The sequence below is a fragment of the Lagenorhynchus albirostris genome, chromosome 10 (assembly GCF_949774975.1).
Source record: "Lagenorhynchus albirostris chromosome 10, mLagAlb1.1, whole genome shotgun sequence".
NCBI lineage: Eukaryota > Metazoa > Chordata > Mammalia > Artiodactyla > Delphinidae > Lagenorhynchus > Lagenorhynchus albirostris.
In genome coordinates, this window is record NC_083104.1 from 68830037 (window position 1) to 68846218 (window position 16182).

Genomic DNA, 16182 nt, shown 5'->3' on the forward strand with positions numbered 1-16182 from the left:
CATCAAAGTGTTAACCATCTTTTTTTCACTTAGGGAGTGGGATAATGGGTACTTTTAATTTTCTTCCTTATACTTTTTTTGTTTTCTCTGAGTTTGTTCTCCATGGCTTGACGATGTAGGTGGATGGAGGGTGGAGTGAAGGAAGTCATCATATATTTAAAAAAATGTATTATCCATTTAACTTGAAGGTGAGCTTCTAGAATCAGCATTTTCACATAATGAATGAGAATCCACTGGAGCATATGGTGTCTAGCCAACAGGTGAAAGAAATCCAGCAAGGCTCTTTAAACCCCATTCAGGATGGGAGTAAGGGCGGCCCAGGAAGCCTGAATGATCATCTCAGATTCTCACTTATTCTTCCCTTCTACACAAGGAAGGCAAATGGAGATAGAGGACTGGTTTGCTCCCAGGGCAGTGCTCGGATGAGCTGGAAGCTCAGAGAGGGTATACAATTTAATACCAGGCTCAGCTTCTCATCCTGAAGAAGAAGAGTCTGGACACGGAGCCCTTTGATAATCTAGTAAAGTTTGTGTTTGGCACTCTCACTCTCTTTCCTGAGCTATCTCTTCGCTTCTTGTCCCTCATCATCTGGGTTTTTTAATAGACCTCCTCCACTCAAGCCTTACATACTCCCAAATTGTCCCTTTTCATACCCAACCTCCCTCTCCACTTTACATTTCCCTCACAGCCCTGTTCTTTGCTGTCTCTTTGCAAAGCAGGCTGACCGCTAATTTATACTATAGTGTAAAAGACTCCCACTCTGTATTACCATTCATAAAACAGGATACTAAGAAAACCAGTTTTACAATGGAATTCACTCTCTGGAGAAGTCAGCGTAGAGGATCCAAAACCTAGTGCTAGACTCAGAAGCCTCAGTTTCCTCACTTGTGGAAGCATAACAGGGACCTTGAAACTGTCTCGTCTTTTTAAAAATCAGGTCACAAGATACTTTCTCTCTCCATTGTCTCATTTGATTTTCACACTAATCCTGTGGTTATCTGGGCAGGAAGGCCTATTATTCTGATCTGCCTTTCAAAGCTTAGTTCAGATAAGCCTTTCTCCAGGAAACCCTTTTCCCCACCCCCACCCCCAGGCTAATCATTCCACCCTGGGGGCTGGGCAGCCCTCTGAATCTGGCAATGGTTCCTGCAGCTCCACTCGACCCCCCACCTGCATCAAGGGGAGTGACCCCTCATTGTCCCTTTTGTTCCCTAGGGCCTGGCACGCAGTAGGGCTTCAGTGGCTGTTCTATAAACATTGAATGACACCGACTCATCATTCACGGGGGAGACTGCCCTCTGGATTCTGTCTTCCACAGTGTTCATTAGCCTCCTCCTCCATGATCCTCTTAGAAACTCAGTAGGTGGGCGGTGGGTGGGCTCTAATGACAGTACCAAGCAGGAAAGATTTAAGGGCAGAGCCCTGGACCCCCTCTATAGAGGCTGTCACGCTCAGGGCACCAGTCCTACAAATACAGCTGGTTCAAACACCAAAGAACTTTGAAATTACCTGCCCTGCCCTGGGTCAAATATCATCTTACAAGTGCCCAACCCAGGGCTGGCAGTAGGTGCTTCCCTGATGTCAAATGTTAATTCCTGCCCCCTCCCCTTCCCAGAAGGTGAAGGTGGGCAAAGGGGACAGTCCAAATGGGTTTCCAGTATACACTTCTGTGAAGCAGAGGGGCCCCACCACCACCCACTCCCCCTGCACCTGCAGCCATTGTTTCCTGCTCTCAGGGTTCTGGGTGCTCTTCTCCTAGGAAGGAGTTTGGGAGGTTGGGAGGGGTGCTGCGGAAGCTGGGTCACTGGCAGTGCGGTGATATAAAGCTAGGATTTGGAGCAGGGCAGTCCCAGCTCCACCACTTACCAGCTATGCCACCTGGACAAGCCACTGTGCCTCTTAGCACCCCAATGTCCTCATCCTGTAAAATGGGGGTGATAACATAGTAACACTACGACCTCACTGAACTGTTAAGAGACTTAGGTGAGGAAATATATGTGTAGTGATGGGCAGAGTAAATTAGAAAAGCAATTTTTTTCTTCTTCCAGTTTTATTGAGTTATAACTGACATACAGCGTTGTGTAAGTTTAAGGTGTGCAGCATACTGACTCGACTTACATACTTATCACAGTAAGTTTAGTGAAAATCCATCATGTCACATAGATACAAAATAAAAGAAATAGAAAAAAATTTTTTTCCTTGTGATGAGAACTCTTAGGATTTACTCTCTTAACTTCCATATGTAACAGACAGCAGTGTTCAGTATATTCCTCATGGTGTACATCACATCCCTAGTACTTATTTATCTTATAACTGGAAGTTTGTACCTTTTGACTCATCCAATTCCCCCTCCCCCAACCTCCCACCTCTGGTAACCACAAATTTGATCTCTTATTCTATGAGGTTTTTTTTTTTTTTTTTTTGCCACACCGTGAGGCTTGTGGGATCTTTGTTCTCCGACCAGGGATCAAACCTGTGGCCCCGGACTTCCCTGGTGGCTCAGTGGTTAAGAATCCGCCTGCCAATGCAGGGGACACGGGTTCGTGCCCTGGTCCGGGAAGATCCCACATGCCGCGGAGCAACTAAACCCATGCGTCACAACCACTGAGCCCGCGTGCCACATCTACTGAAGCCCGCGTGCCTAGAGCCCGTGCTCTGCAACAAGAGAAGCCACTGCAATGAGAAGCCCGCGCACCGCAAAGAAGAGTAGCCCTCGCTCGCCGCAACTAGAGAAAAGCCTGCGCGCAGTAACGAAGACGCAACACAGCCAAAAATAAATAAATAAATAAATTTATTAAAAAAAAGAAACAACCTGTGCCCCTTGCAGTGGAAGCACAGGGTCCTAACCACTGGACTGCCAGGGAAGTCCCTCTATGAGTTTGTTTTTGAAGGGTAATTAAACCTACAACACTATGTTAATTCCTGTTACACAACACGGTGATTCGGTATTAGAATAGTAATTTTTATGATCATCTCCAAACACTGTTACCGTTGGAGGGCAGACGAAAACTGGGCAGGACTCCTCCAGAGTAGTCTATGCCAGAACCCCCAGGCTGCAGTGACTCCAGGAGCTGCCTTGGCAGGTGAAGTGTAACCAGGCAGCCCTGCCCTCGCTGCCGGCTAGGGCTGGAATGTCCTGGGGGCTTGCAGAAAATTTGGAATGGGGACCGGGTGCCTTGGTATGTGCAAAGCACAGCTTTCACTGGGCCTCAGAAGCTGCAAGCTTTGGCCAGGCTTTCTAGGTGATGAAATGTGCCTACACTGGGTGGAGCCGGTCAGCCACTGCCGCGGCCACACCGCCCTAACCGCGGGAGTGAGAACAGAACAGCATGTCTCTCTCTGGGTGTCAGCCTGGTCCAGAGCCCAGGGTCCAGGGACAGGGCTGAAGAGTCAGGCAGAGGGACGGAGACAGTGGACCCTGGTGCAGGGCCTTTCCCCTTTCAGGACCTCAGTTTCAGGAAATTTCTAAGGCCCCTTCAGCTCAGGGAGGTCTCCTTCCCCCTTCCCAGGGAAAGGCAGTAGGGCTGGGCGCTCCCTGACCTCTTGCTTCTACCAAGAAAACAGGCTGGGTTCTAGTTTCATTTGTTCATTCATTCATTCCTTCGTTCATTCATGTTTTCCTAAGGACTGAGCCCATCCTGCTGCAGTTAAAACACCTAATCTCGAGGCTTGAGGGTCTAAGATAAGAAAAAAAGACACAAACTCCCACCTACGCCAAATCAGTCAGGGGATAGCAAGGGGGCCCAGACAGAGGGCGTGGTGGCAGCTCTGAGGAGTCAGATGAGGCTGAAGGAGAGCAGGATGTGGCACCCTGGAGGGAAAGGGAGGCTCTTCCCGCTGAGGGGACTTGGTGTCTGTCTGAAAGGACAGAAGTCAGAAGCCCTAGGCAGTGAGTGATCCCCCTCAGACCCCCCAGACTTCCACTGCTGTGCACTGGTCCCTGCCTGGATTTGAGGCCTAGCCCTAGTCCCCAGGGGCTGGACGTCCTCCTGCCCCCACCCCACACAATTGGCCCCGTTAGCGGCTTCAGTGGCTGCCGGTGACCGGCTGAGAGCAGTCCCTGGCATGGAGGTGGCAGGCAGCTGCAGGAGCTGTGCCAATAGCAGACTCTCTCTTCACTCTCCCTTTCGGATTTCATTCCGGGTTTACTCAGCAGTGATTTTCCTACCGCTGAGTCACCCAGGGAAGGACAGTAAACGAGGGTGATTAAACGCGTTGCAGTTCCTGGGATTTCCCAATTCTGTTTACAGGAGTTCAGGGGAATGCCACAGGAATACCTGGGGTAGGATGGGCAAGGGCCCTATGGAGGGACCCCTCTCAGACTGCGGGCTCTCTGAGGGCACAGCCAGGCTTCCTGGGGACACGGCTCTATCTCCCCTCAGACTGGGGCTCCCTGAGGGCAGGGCTGTGTCTCCCCCTCCTATCAGGGGCCTCCTGGGAGGAGTGACCGGCTCTCATTTTCTGTCCCCTGTAGCCGCAGGTCACTGGGTGCCTCTTCAGAGGTACAGTTGGACCCACTGTCGGGAACAGACTAGGTGCCTGGTGTCCCCTCTTGGGGTTCCTCTCACATCAGAGGAAGATACTCAGACATGAAGTCTCTCATCTCTCTCCTGTATTCCTTCCTCCTCTTTCCTTTCCCCTCTCCCAGTCAGACCACCAACGCCTGCAACCCTTTCCTCGTCTGTCTCCCCCAGTCATCCCACAACATTTCCATTCCTGCCCTGCCCTTTGGTCCCCGGTTCCATCCGAGAACCACTCTGCTACTCATTGACCAGGGAGCAAAGGTGGCAGAATCGGGCACCTCGGTGAAACCAGAGTCCAAACCCATGGGGTGAGGTCTGGCCGACCGCCCTCCCGCCCCTGCTGCTGACGGCTGAGAGAAGCACCTCCCCCCGCCCCCCCCGCCCCCCCCCCCCCGCCGGGCTCCTCTGGCTCCGCCCTCAGTGGAAGCCTGAGGCCAGAGAGAACTGGCTGGCGCTTCATCCAGAGGGAGACCTAACGGGGATGGTTTGCTGGTCACCGGCCGGTGCTGGGAAGGCGAACGTCAGCCAACATTTCCACGGTCCCTGACATGGTCGGCCCTGAAGGAAGCTCATCCAGGTGGCACCTGGCATCTACTGTTGGCGGAGACTGTCCCCGGGACCGTGGATGTTAGATAACGTTGATCTTTCTCAAAATTTCCCACCAAAGTGGCACCCAAAGGGGCCAGATCACCTTCCCCCCAGGGCCTTGGCTCAAAATAGCCTACCCGAGGCCCTAGCAGGATCTCAAGCCTTCCATCTAAAACCCACATATAAATGCTCCGTTCTATTCCATCATATCTGTGTTTACTACAACAATGTTCTTATCTTCCTCACATTCTTTGAAGTCTAATGGATGTTGCAAGAAGATGGGGCACATTTATCCTTTGGCTTTGCAGTCCTGCACCCAGTGGTGCCAGTGGTGGGAGCCCAGAGCGAGTGGCACAGGGGCCCAGGTGGCCTCAGGCTTAGTCCTACTGCAGACTCACCACCCAGCCGCAGATGTGCAAGAAGGCTCTCCGTCCCTCCCGTTCTCTCTTACCCAGGTGTTCCAGTTGGAGGTCAGCGGTCTCTCGGCCACCGAGGGTGCAGGCAGGTGGGTGAAGGGTCGGGGATCTGCTGCCCTGGGTACAAGGCACTGCAGTTCTCCCTCCCGGAGAGACCAAAGAGGGATTGCACGTGTGGATTAAGGCCGTTGATGCATCCATGGACCATCGGGGGTGTCCGCCACATCTGGTTCCAGGAGGCCGTGTCCTGCCCATGGGCCCGGCCACTTGACAGGCATGCACATGGGACACAGTAGCTCCTGGCAGAGGCTGTGGGGTGCTGCCTGCCAGAATCTGGGGAAACCCCAAGGAGGAGGTGCTGTGAGAGCCAGGGAGCTGCTGCTTCCCGCTCCCCTATGCCCAAGCAGCCCCAGGACCCACTATTCCTGTCTCCCAGATGCTTCTCAAAACCCATTTCACTTTGGTTTTTTTTCCCCAGTTTTGAGGTATAATGGACATACAGCACGGGGTAAGTTTGAGGTTTACAGCATAATGACTTGACTTTACATATACTGTGAAATGATTATCACGATATGTTTAGTTAACATCCAGCATCTTATATAGATACTCCCCCCCCCCACAAAAAAAGTTCTCATTCCTTGTGATGAGAACTCTTAGGATCTACTCATACAACTCAATAACAGAGAAACAAATAACCCAATAAAAATGGGCAAAGGACCTGAATAGACAATTTTCCAGGTAGGCCAACAGGTACATGAAAGATGCTCAACGTCACTAGTCATTAGGGAAATGCAAATCAAAACAACAATGAGGTACCACCTCATACCCATTAGGAACCCAGAAAACAACCATGTTGATGAGGATGTGGAGAAATTGGAACCCTTGTGCCCTGTTGGTGGGAATATAAAATGATACAGTCACTGTGAAAAACAGTATAATGGTCTCTTTAAAAACTAAACATCGGGGGTTTCCCTGGTGGCGCAGTGGTTGAGAGTCCGCCTGCTCATGCAGGGGACGCGGGTTTGTGCCCCGGTCCGGGAGGATCCCACATGCCGTGGAGTGGCTGGGCCCGTGAGCCATGGCCGCTGAGCCTGTGCATCCGGAGCCTGTGCTCCACAACGGGAGACACCACAGCAGTGAGAGGCCCGCGTACCGCAAAAAAACTAAACATCGAATTACCATGGGATCTAGCAATTCCAATTCTGGATACATACCCAAGATAATTGAAAGCAGGGTCTCAAAGATATACGTGTACATCCGTGTTCATAACAGCATTGTTCACAATATCCAACATGTGGAAGCAACCCAAGCATCCACTGACGGATGAATGGATAAGCAAAATGTCGTATACACACGCCATGGAATCTCATTCAGCTTTCAAAAGGAAGGAGATTCTGCAATATGTTACAACATGGACGGAACTTGAGGACATTACGCTAAGTGAAGTAAGCCAGTCATAAAAAGACAAATACTGTATAACTCCACTTACATGAAGCAGTTAGAGTAGTCAAATCATGGAGACAGAAAGGAGAATGGTGGTTTCCAGGGGCTTCCGGGGAGGAGAAAATAGAGAGTTATTGTTTAATGGATATAAAGTTTCAGATTTACAGATAGTCATGGGCTGGCAGATCAGACTCCAATTAAAGCCTTCAGTCTCCACTGGCCCTACAACAGGAACTCCATTATCTCCATCTGGAACACCCTTATCTACAGCCGACAATACTCTCAGGGGTTTACTAGGTCCCAAAGGGCTAAGTCCTGAGGTTAAAGCATTGCAGAGGAGAGAACTGTAGCCTTTTTGTCCAATCTGCCCACAAATCTCACGGCCACAGGTCACTATTGTAAACTGGTACAATACATTTCTCTCCCTAAATATCTCTAAGAATTTACACAAATTGACCCACCTCCTCTCCTAAATTCAGAACAGTGGATGCCCAGTTGCTCTACTTTTTTTTTTTCTCTTAAACTTTATTTATTTATTTTTGGCTGCATTGGGTCTTTTGCTGCTGCGTGCGGGCTTTCTCCAGTTGCAGCGAGAAGGGGGCTATTCTTCTTTGCGGTGCACAGGCTTCTCATTGCGATGGCTCCTCTTGTTGGGGAGCACAGGCTCTTGGTGCCTGGTAGTTGCTGCACATGGGCTCAGTAGTTGTGGCTCACAGGCTCTAGAGCACAGGCTCAGTAGTTGTGGCACGTGGGCTCAGTAGTTGTGGTGTGCGGGCTCTAGAGCGCAGGCTCAGTAGTTGTGGTGCACGGGCTTAGTTGCTCCTTGGCATGTGGAATCTTCACGGACCAGGGCTCGAACCTGTGTCCCCTGCGTTGGCAGGCAGATTCTCAACCACTGCGCCCCCAGGGAAGCCCGTACTTTTGAGTAACTATATGTTCTCCAGAAGTGACCCTTTGTCTCACAAAGAAGGTCAGTTGTCCTCCATTTCAGAAAAGAAGGAAGAAAGGAAAGAAGGAAGGAAAGAATAAAAGAAGGAAAAAAATACAGACTCTCCTGCTATACCTGAAAGGTGTGGCCAGGTGGGCAGGAGGAAATCCAGGAGACTGCAGGCACACAGATGCTGAGCTGCTGAGAGGAGCAAGTAAGATGAGGCTGGAAAGTGTAGCTGGTGCTGTGGTCTGAATGTCTGTGTCCCCTCAAAATTCATTTGTTGAAATCCTAACCCCCAAGGTGATGGGATTAGGTGGTGAGGGCTTTGGGATGTACTTAGTCATGAGGGTGGAGCCCACATGAATGGGATTAGTGCCCTTATCAAAGGGAAAGCTCCCTCTCCCCTTCCACCATGTGAGGATACAGTGAGAAGCTGGTTCTATAAGAACCAGGAAGTGGGCACCCACCAGACACAGGCCCCTTGATCTCAGACTTCCCAGCCTCCAGAACTGTGAGAAATGAATTTCTGTTGTTTATATGTCATCCAGTCTATGGCATTTTTTTGTAGCTGCCAGAGCTAAGACACCTGGACTTAGCAACATGGAGGTCTGTCCTCAGAGAGAGACACTTTGGTGTCTGATTCCTCCCTGGAGTTGGGGGAGGGGTGTGGCCAGGTGACGAAGCTGGGTCAGGGTTTGTCTTTGGAGGCACTGTGGGGTGGTATGCACACCAGGGCTTTGAAGTCAGGCTGGAGGTTGGTTTGAACCCTGGCCTCAGCATTACCACCTCACTAAAATGAATGAATACGTCAGGCACGTAGGAAGTATTGAGGAAGTTGTAGTTTCATTTCTTTTCCCATTTTCTACTAAGGGTGCCCATGGGCAGTTCATGGCCTCTGAGCCTTGGTTATTGTTTCTGAAATGAAATGCCTGGCTCCACGTGTGCCTCTCTTCCTCCAGCAGTTTAGGCCAGAAATGTTGTCATGGCTAATGGTAGAGAAATAGAAAGCAAACAGACTCACAAGCGCCTTTTGAGCCTTGGTTGGCATCTCATTTGCTAACGTCCCATTGGCCAAAGCAAGCCACATGACCAAGCCTGTAGAGTCAGCCTGACAAGTGTGGACCAAGAAATGCAGAAGACAGCAAGAAAAAGAGTTGATTTGGGGTCTTAAGAATTGCAGTTTGGGAGGCATTGATTCAAGGAGCAACTCAAATGTGCCCCGAGGGAAATAGAAAATGGCAGGGGTTTATAAAGGCAATAGACAAAGACATTCCGGAAGAAGTTATATACGTTATCTTTACAGAACTATGGGTGGTGCCCGCAGGCATTCAGTCGCCTGTGGGCAGCAGATTCTTTGCTAAGCCGCTGTCTCTAGGGAGTAAAGAAGAAAAGTTCCAGGTGGTCTCAGGGTAACAGGGTCAAAAGTTTATTTTGCATTCAAAATGCAAAATCATGTGCATTGTTATTAATGCACATTAATATGCATGTGTGGAAGGATGTGTGGAAGGTCCACCTCCTTAATGGCCTCCCAGCTCCATTTTAGACCCTGTGAGGGAATTCCCTGGTGGTCCAGTGGTTACGACTCGGGGCTTTCACTGCCGTGGCCCTGGGTTCAATCCCTGGTCGGGAAACTAAGATCCTGTAAGCAGAGCAGTGTGGCAAAAAAAAAAAAAAAAAAAAGAAAGAAAAGAAAAGAAAAAGAAAATACGAAAATAGACTCTGTGACATAAGTGACTCCATTTTGTTGTTCATGGTCCATAGACGTCATTGCAAAGTCATACGACAAAGAGCAGGGATCCAGGGAGGCAAGAAGAATTGGGACAATGTTCTTCAGGCTACACAACAAGCAACACAGGGCCGGGGTACACAGCTGAAAGCTCAGTAAAATATTAGAACTTCCCATGAGTTCCCCCCTTCCCTCCCATTTCCCAGAACGTGGGACAACTGATCATTTGAGGACTCTGAGCTAGAGAGAGGAGTAGTTCAGTTAGCTGGGAAGAAGGTTATCGGTTCAGATTAGGTTTAGCTGCCATTGACAGAAAATCCCAAGTAACGGTGTGCTAAATGAGGTAAATACTTCTCTCTCATGTAAACAAAATCCAGCGGAAGCAGCTCAGGGCTGGTACGGCAGCGCCACGATTGATGGGGACACAGGCCCTCCTACGTAATCGATTTCCTACCTTAACACAGCTTTTACCTCACAGTCCAAGAGGGCTGTTTAAGCTTCAACCATCACACCTACCTTCCAAAACAGGAAGAAGGAAGGCTGAAAAAGGGAATACTCCCTTTCTTCAAGGACAATTCCCAGAGGTTGTACACACAACTTCTGACTCTATCCTGTTGCAAGCACTGTAGCCATTCTCCCCTTCTTACATAGTAATAGCATGTTTGACTGGTCCTGTAGCTGCTCCTCTAAAGACTACATTTCCTAGCCTCCCATGCAGGTAGATGTGGTCATGTGACTAACATCTGGCTAATAGACTGTGAGTAGAAATGATACTTACAGCCACTAATTGTGACCTTAAAGGGAAGAAGTTTGATCTTCCTTTCCCTTTTCTCCCCTTCCCACTCTCTGGGATGTGGATGTGATGGCAGGAGCTGGAGCAGCCATCCTATATGATGAGATAAAGGTCTTCTATTGAGAATGAGAGAGCAACAAGATAGAAGGGCCATAGACCACCTATCAGGCATTTACATGAGAAATAAATACATTTCTCCATTACTTGGGTCACTACTATTTTGCATCTCTTGTTTCAGTCGCAAACCAATATCCCTTTTAATGCACAACCCATTAGTCAGTACTTATCATAAGGCTACACTGTCTCAAAGGAGCCTGGGAAATGTGATCTTTATTCTGCGCAGCCTTGTGCCCATCTAATGATTGGGGGTGCATCGCTGAGGAAGAGAAGATCCTGGAGGCAACTCACCCATCCCAGCCACTGGGGGAATAATATCAATAACAATAGACACAGGGTATACTTCGTGGGGCCAGACAGACATTGTGCTGGTGGCTTTGCCTCCACGTCCTGTCCTCATGGAACCCTCAGGGCCATCCTGAGAGCAGGTATTAGAGCCCCAGTTTTAGAAGTGGGGAGGCTGTGGCCCAAGAGGTTGTGACCTGGCCAAGGTCACACAGCTCCTCGGAGTGGAACTGGGATTCAGATAAAGGTCTGTCTAGGCTTAAGCTCCTAAACCTATACCTGGTCCTTAAAGGGTGCTTCCTGGACGGGCAGCCTCAGCATAAGAACTGGTTGGAAAAGCAAATTGTCTTAGAAGTCACACACTTGGGGGGTGGGGACAACAACCTGTGTTTGAACAAGCCCTCTAGGGGATAAGGGGATAAGTGTACATACACTCAAGACTGAGAGGTTTCGGATTGCTCCAAGGCAAACCTGAAAATGGCGCACAGGGGCTCTCACCTCCTCTCTCTCCAGGCAACCCCAACCACTAAGAGAGATCTAACCCTGACCAGATCTAAGCTTCAGTTCGCCTACCAGCCCCGGCCCTGGAACTTGGCTTAATTGGTGCAGGCAGAGTCCGCTCGGGGTGGGGAGGTGGCTTTGTCTTCTCCTCAGGAGACTCCTAAAAGGGGTGGTAGAGAGGGAGGTAGCTGTGGCTCGGCCCCTGGATGTAGTTTTGAGGTGAAAAGGAGAGGTTCACACCATCTTGGAATCAAGCCTCTGGGCATCTGAAGTCTCCTGTTAAATGCACAAGATCACACGTTCTCTCTCTCTCTCTTTCTCCCTCAGAGTCCCAGGGCACTATTGTGCAAGGTATGCTTGGTTTTCAGTGGGAAGGAGGGGAATGGGAGTCTATGGCACAAGCTTCAGGGATTTGGTCATTTCTGGTTCCTTCCAGGGCAGGAGGTGATGATGATGATGATGATCACATCTGTAGCATTTACTCTGAGCCAGGCTGTTTTCTAAGCTCTTCCCAGGCGTGAACTCATTTAATCCTCACAACCCTGTGAGGGAGGTACTGTTATTAGTACCTCTGTTAGAAGGAGAAACTGAAGCACAGAGCGCTTAAGCATGTTGCCCACTGTCACAAAGCCCGTAAGCAGTGTAGCTGACCTCTGAACACAGATGATGCGGCTGCAGTGCCCATGCTCTTAGCTGTGGAGCTATTCAGCCTCCAAATAATAGTAAAGACATTTATGGACTTTTTTATAGTCCAGGCACTGTTGTAAGTGATTTACATATTTTAAAAAGTGCAATGATCTTACCATTGCGTCAAGTGAGATATTTCCAGCAGACCCTTGGTGTTGGTGGATTAGACATTTGTGGTTTGGGTTATTTTTCAAGACTTTGTGTGTGTGTGTGTCTGTGTGTGTGCATGTGTGTGTCTCACCAGGAAAAGTGGGAAAGGTGAGGCCAGAGATTGTTGCTCTTCCCATGGTGTCGTGTTCTAAAATGAACCTGCACATCACACTGTGGTTCCTGGGGAAAAATAAACCAATCCCCACTACCAGTCAAAACAACAATATTTGTGCAGCTCCGGTAATAACCACTGGAACCACCCTCCCTCCTGGCTTGCTGGCAGCGCCTTACTCTCAGCTCACTCTCACTCTCAGGGCCCCTGCAGCTTTCTTTCCACAAAGCTCCTGTTCTTGGGCTGACAGCAGCTTCTGGCTGGTTCAGGACTCACCTCCTCCAGGAAGTCTTCCGGGATGGCTCATGCCTTCACTCTGGGTTGGACTCAGCTGTTCAGAACTGGATGCTCCCATGTTATCTCTCTCTTCCATTGACCTCTGTGATGCAAGCCTCTGTGGTTCTCCCTCTACTCCTGTGTTCGGACTTTCTACGTCTGTTTTCCTCCCCTCCCAAGTTTGACTGGTCCCTTCTCTTTCTGCTATTTTCCTTGCCTTGCCTTCCCTCTCCTTCCCTTCTCTTCTCTTTCCCTCCCCTCCTCTCTACTGCCCTCTCTTTTTAAAACACTCTTTTCTACCCTTGACCGTTCCTGCTTTTCTGCTTTAGCTATCTCAAAGTTCTTCTACCTGGACTACTCTCCCTCCTCTTCACCTGTCAACCAGGGACTAGCTCAGAGCCTCATGCCTTGATCCAGCCTTTCCTGATGCCCACAGGCCTGACTGCATCACTTCCTCCTCTGTCTGCCCACAGCTCTCCAACATCTAGTCAGCCCTACGAGTTCAAGCATTTGAATCACTCTCGACTTATTTGGCATCATTTAAACATTTATTGTGCACGCACCATGTACAAAGCCTGCCTCGTCCTTTGCCTGGAAAACTCCTACTCATGCTTCAAAGCTCTCCCAGACATTGTCTCCTTCTGTCTGGACCCCCTTTCCCACAGCTGGGCAGGGTCCTCTCTCCTGCACATCATAAGTGTGGTTAAGGTACACAGGGCAGATGCTGGCAGTGCCCTATCCGCCCTGCCCTCATATCCCAGTGTTCTCTGCAGGCTTCTGCACCATGTGTGCTGGGGAGCTAGCACCTCCAGACTCAGGGAGCAGCCCTCAAGCAGTAAGAATGGGATTTGGGGATTACATACCCCAGCTTCCTTGCCCCTCAGGGGGGAAACTCTGAGGCATGCTCCATCCAGCCTTCTGCTTTGGGTGGAGCCCCAGCTGCCCACAGTAGTCACCTGCTCATGAACACTCTCTGCCTTGGTTTCCTTTTCTTCCCTTGCTTTAGTTCCTTACTGGTGCTTCTTGGCCCCACTTACCAAACGAACTACTTGCAGGCAAATCTTGTCCCCTGATCTGCTTCTAGGAAACTCAAAGAAGGCAAATCATATAGAACTTACTCTGTTCAAATCATAAGACATTTTCTAAGTGCTCGATTCACATGAACTCACTTCATCTATGCGACAGCCTTCCTCGTGAGGCAGATCTTGCTATTATCATTTCCATTTCACATATGAGGGCACTGAGGCGCAGGGAGGTAGAGTAGAGTGGAGACGGTCCCACTGTTCTGGGGACTGAGGGGGTGTCCTTAGATGTGAGACTATCCTAGGACAGTGTTGGGAAAATCGGGACTAGGCGGTCACTCCAAGGTGAAGTCACTTGCCCAAGGTCACACAAGAGTGAGTGGGAAGATGGGATTGGAGCCAGGCAGGAGCTCCAGGGTCTCGCTCTGGACCTCCCACACAGCACGAGCTGCACTGCCTGTTAGACGGGCCTGCTTCCCCGCAAGATGGTGGGGTCACGTTTTGTACATTTCTGTCTCTAAGTTTTGCACCGAGGAGATGTTTGTTGGTGATTGAGCTAGATGTTGGAGATAATTTAAAAACAAAAACAAAAACAAATGAGTGAGGGCTTCCCTGGTGGCACAGTGGTTGAGGGTCCGCCTGCCGATGCAGGGGACACGGGTTCGTGCCCCGGTCCGGGAAGATCCCACATGCCGCGGAGCGGTTGGGCCCGTGAGCCATGGCCGCTGAGCCTGCGCGTCCGGAGCCTGTGCTCCGCAACGGGAGAGGCCACAACAGTGAGAGGCCCACGTACCACACACAAAAAAATAATAACAAAAAAACCAAACAAAAAAACCCCCCAAAACAAAAACAAATGAGATGCAGCCCCTGCACTAAGGGAGCATCTAGTCAGATAGGGGAGACCTGGTTTCTCAGGTCATGGAGTCCCCAGTCTGATGAAGGGGTTTCCTGTTGGGGTCAGGGTCTGTCCCTTCCTCCCTGACTTCTCTGCAGGGCCCAGACCAGGGTTTCCGGGAGGCTTTTCCCCTTCCCTCGTGCTGCTGTCCCCAGCCAGGCTGAGGCAGGCAAGAGTGACGGGGTTGCCCTGGCACCCAGTCTGGGCCTCCACTCTCGCTACCCAGAGCACGAGCTGGATCCTGGACCAGGGCAGCTGGACTGATTCCTCCGAGCATTAATTCAGTGCTTTGAGCCTCTGTCCCCACCATCTGGCTCCGGTTTGGCTCAAGGAGAAGGTGAGAAATTGATGAACTGAGTGCTTGGATCAATCAAGCCCTCGCAGGGAGCAGACGGCACTTTCCAAGAGTTCACGGCAAAGAATGTCACGAAGGAAGCGTGTACGGTGTGGGCAGGTCTAAGCGATGGTGCGGCTCCCAGGGACTAGCAATAGGGCGGAGTCGTTACCCCCCCAGGCCTGACGGGGCAAGGAAGGGAGGTCTTACGAGAACCCAGCCAACGCTGCTACCCTGGGAAAGGGGCCACCAGACACTGTGCCCTTAGGTGAGGAACACAGCCACTGCCGGACCCAGAGGGAGAGGGGAGCAAATACCCTGACTTTTCCCCGCCACCTCCTCCCATCACTTTCCTTCTCAGGCTTAATCAAGTCTGAAGTCAAAGATTGAATGGGCCTGGGTGACACAGTCCTTAGGGGTCAGCCCCTGTCCCGCACCCTGGAAGCTTCAGGGGCTCAGAGACAGGCAGAGGGTAGATGGGGAGGGGAGCTGAGAGAGATGCACAGCCAGAGGGCTGCTGGCGGCTCCCGCCCACCCCTCTCCGCTGCCCCTCACCCCACCTCACCCCTCCTGACCCGAGAGGCCCTGGCTGGTGGGCGGATCGGGGAGTTGCCCCTCCAAGACTCACACTAACCCTCTCATTTTACAATCTGTCTCCTTGCTTCCCAGAACTTTGGCAAATTTATTCCCTCCATCCCCTCCTTATTTCCTGCCCCTCCCAAGTCCACTGGAGGGGCCAAAGGGCAGGCAGGTCCAGGAGGTCCTCTGGGAAGAAGGGGCGCGGAAGGGCTTCATGAACTGCTAGATGAAAGAGGATGGAGGGGGAGAAGCTTCAGTCCAAGAAGAAGAGAAAGCGGGGGAAACAAATATCTCTGAGCCCTATACTGTGCTAGATACAACATGGGCGCTTTCTTATCCGTTACTCATTTCCTCACATTCCTCAAAACATTCCTGAGGTTGGTATCAGGGTTTCCATTTTAAGGATGGGAAGACTGAGGCTCAGAGAGGTTATGTGACTTCTCAAGCATTGTACAGCAAGCGATAGAGTCAGGATATAGACTCACGTCTGCCCGAGGCCAGGGAAGAATTAAATGAGGTATAATAAAAGTTGGTCTGAAAAGATGTGAGAAGGTTGGAATGTGGGCAAAGGCTGAACAGGATCCTACCCCCAGGGCCAGACAGAGGGCAGGAGCCTGGGTCAGTGGCTGGAGGGGAACCAGTTCGCTCAGTTTTGCTTTCGTACTTCTGGAGAAGGTTCCGGGGGTGGGGGGGTGGGCGGGGTGAGGGGAGCATCCCTGGTGCCCTACAAGAGCCATGTCCAGCTCCAGCTGCTGTTCCTGCCTGCAGGCTGTGAGCTACAAGGGGTCCCGGAAGGCTTGGGAG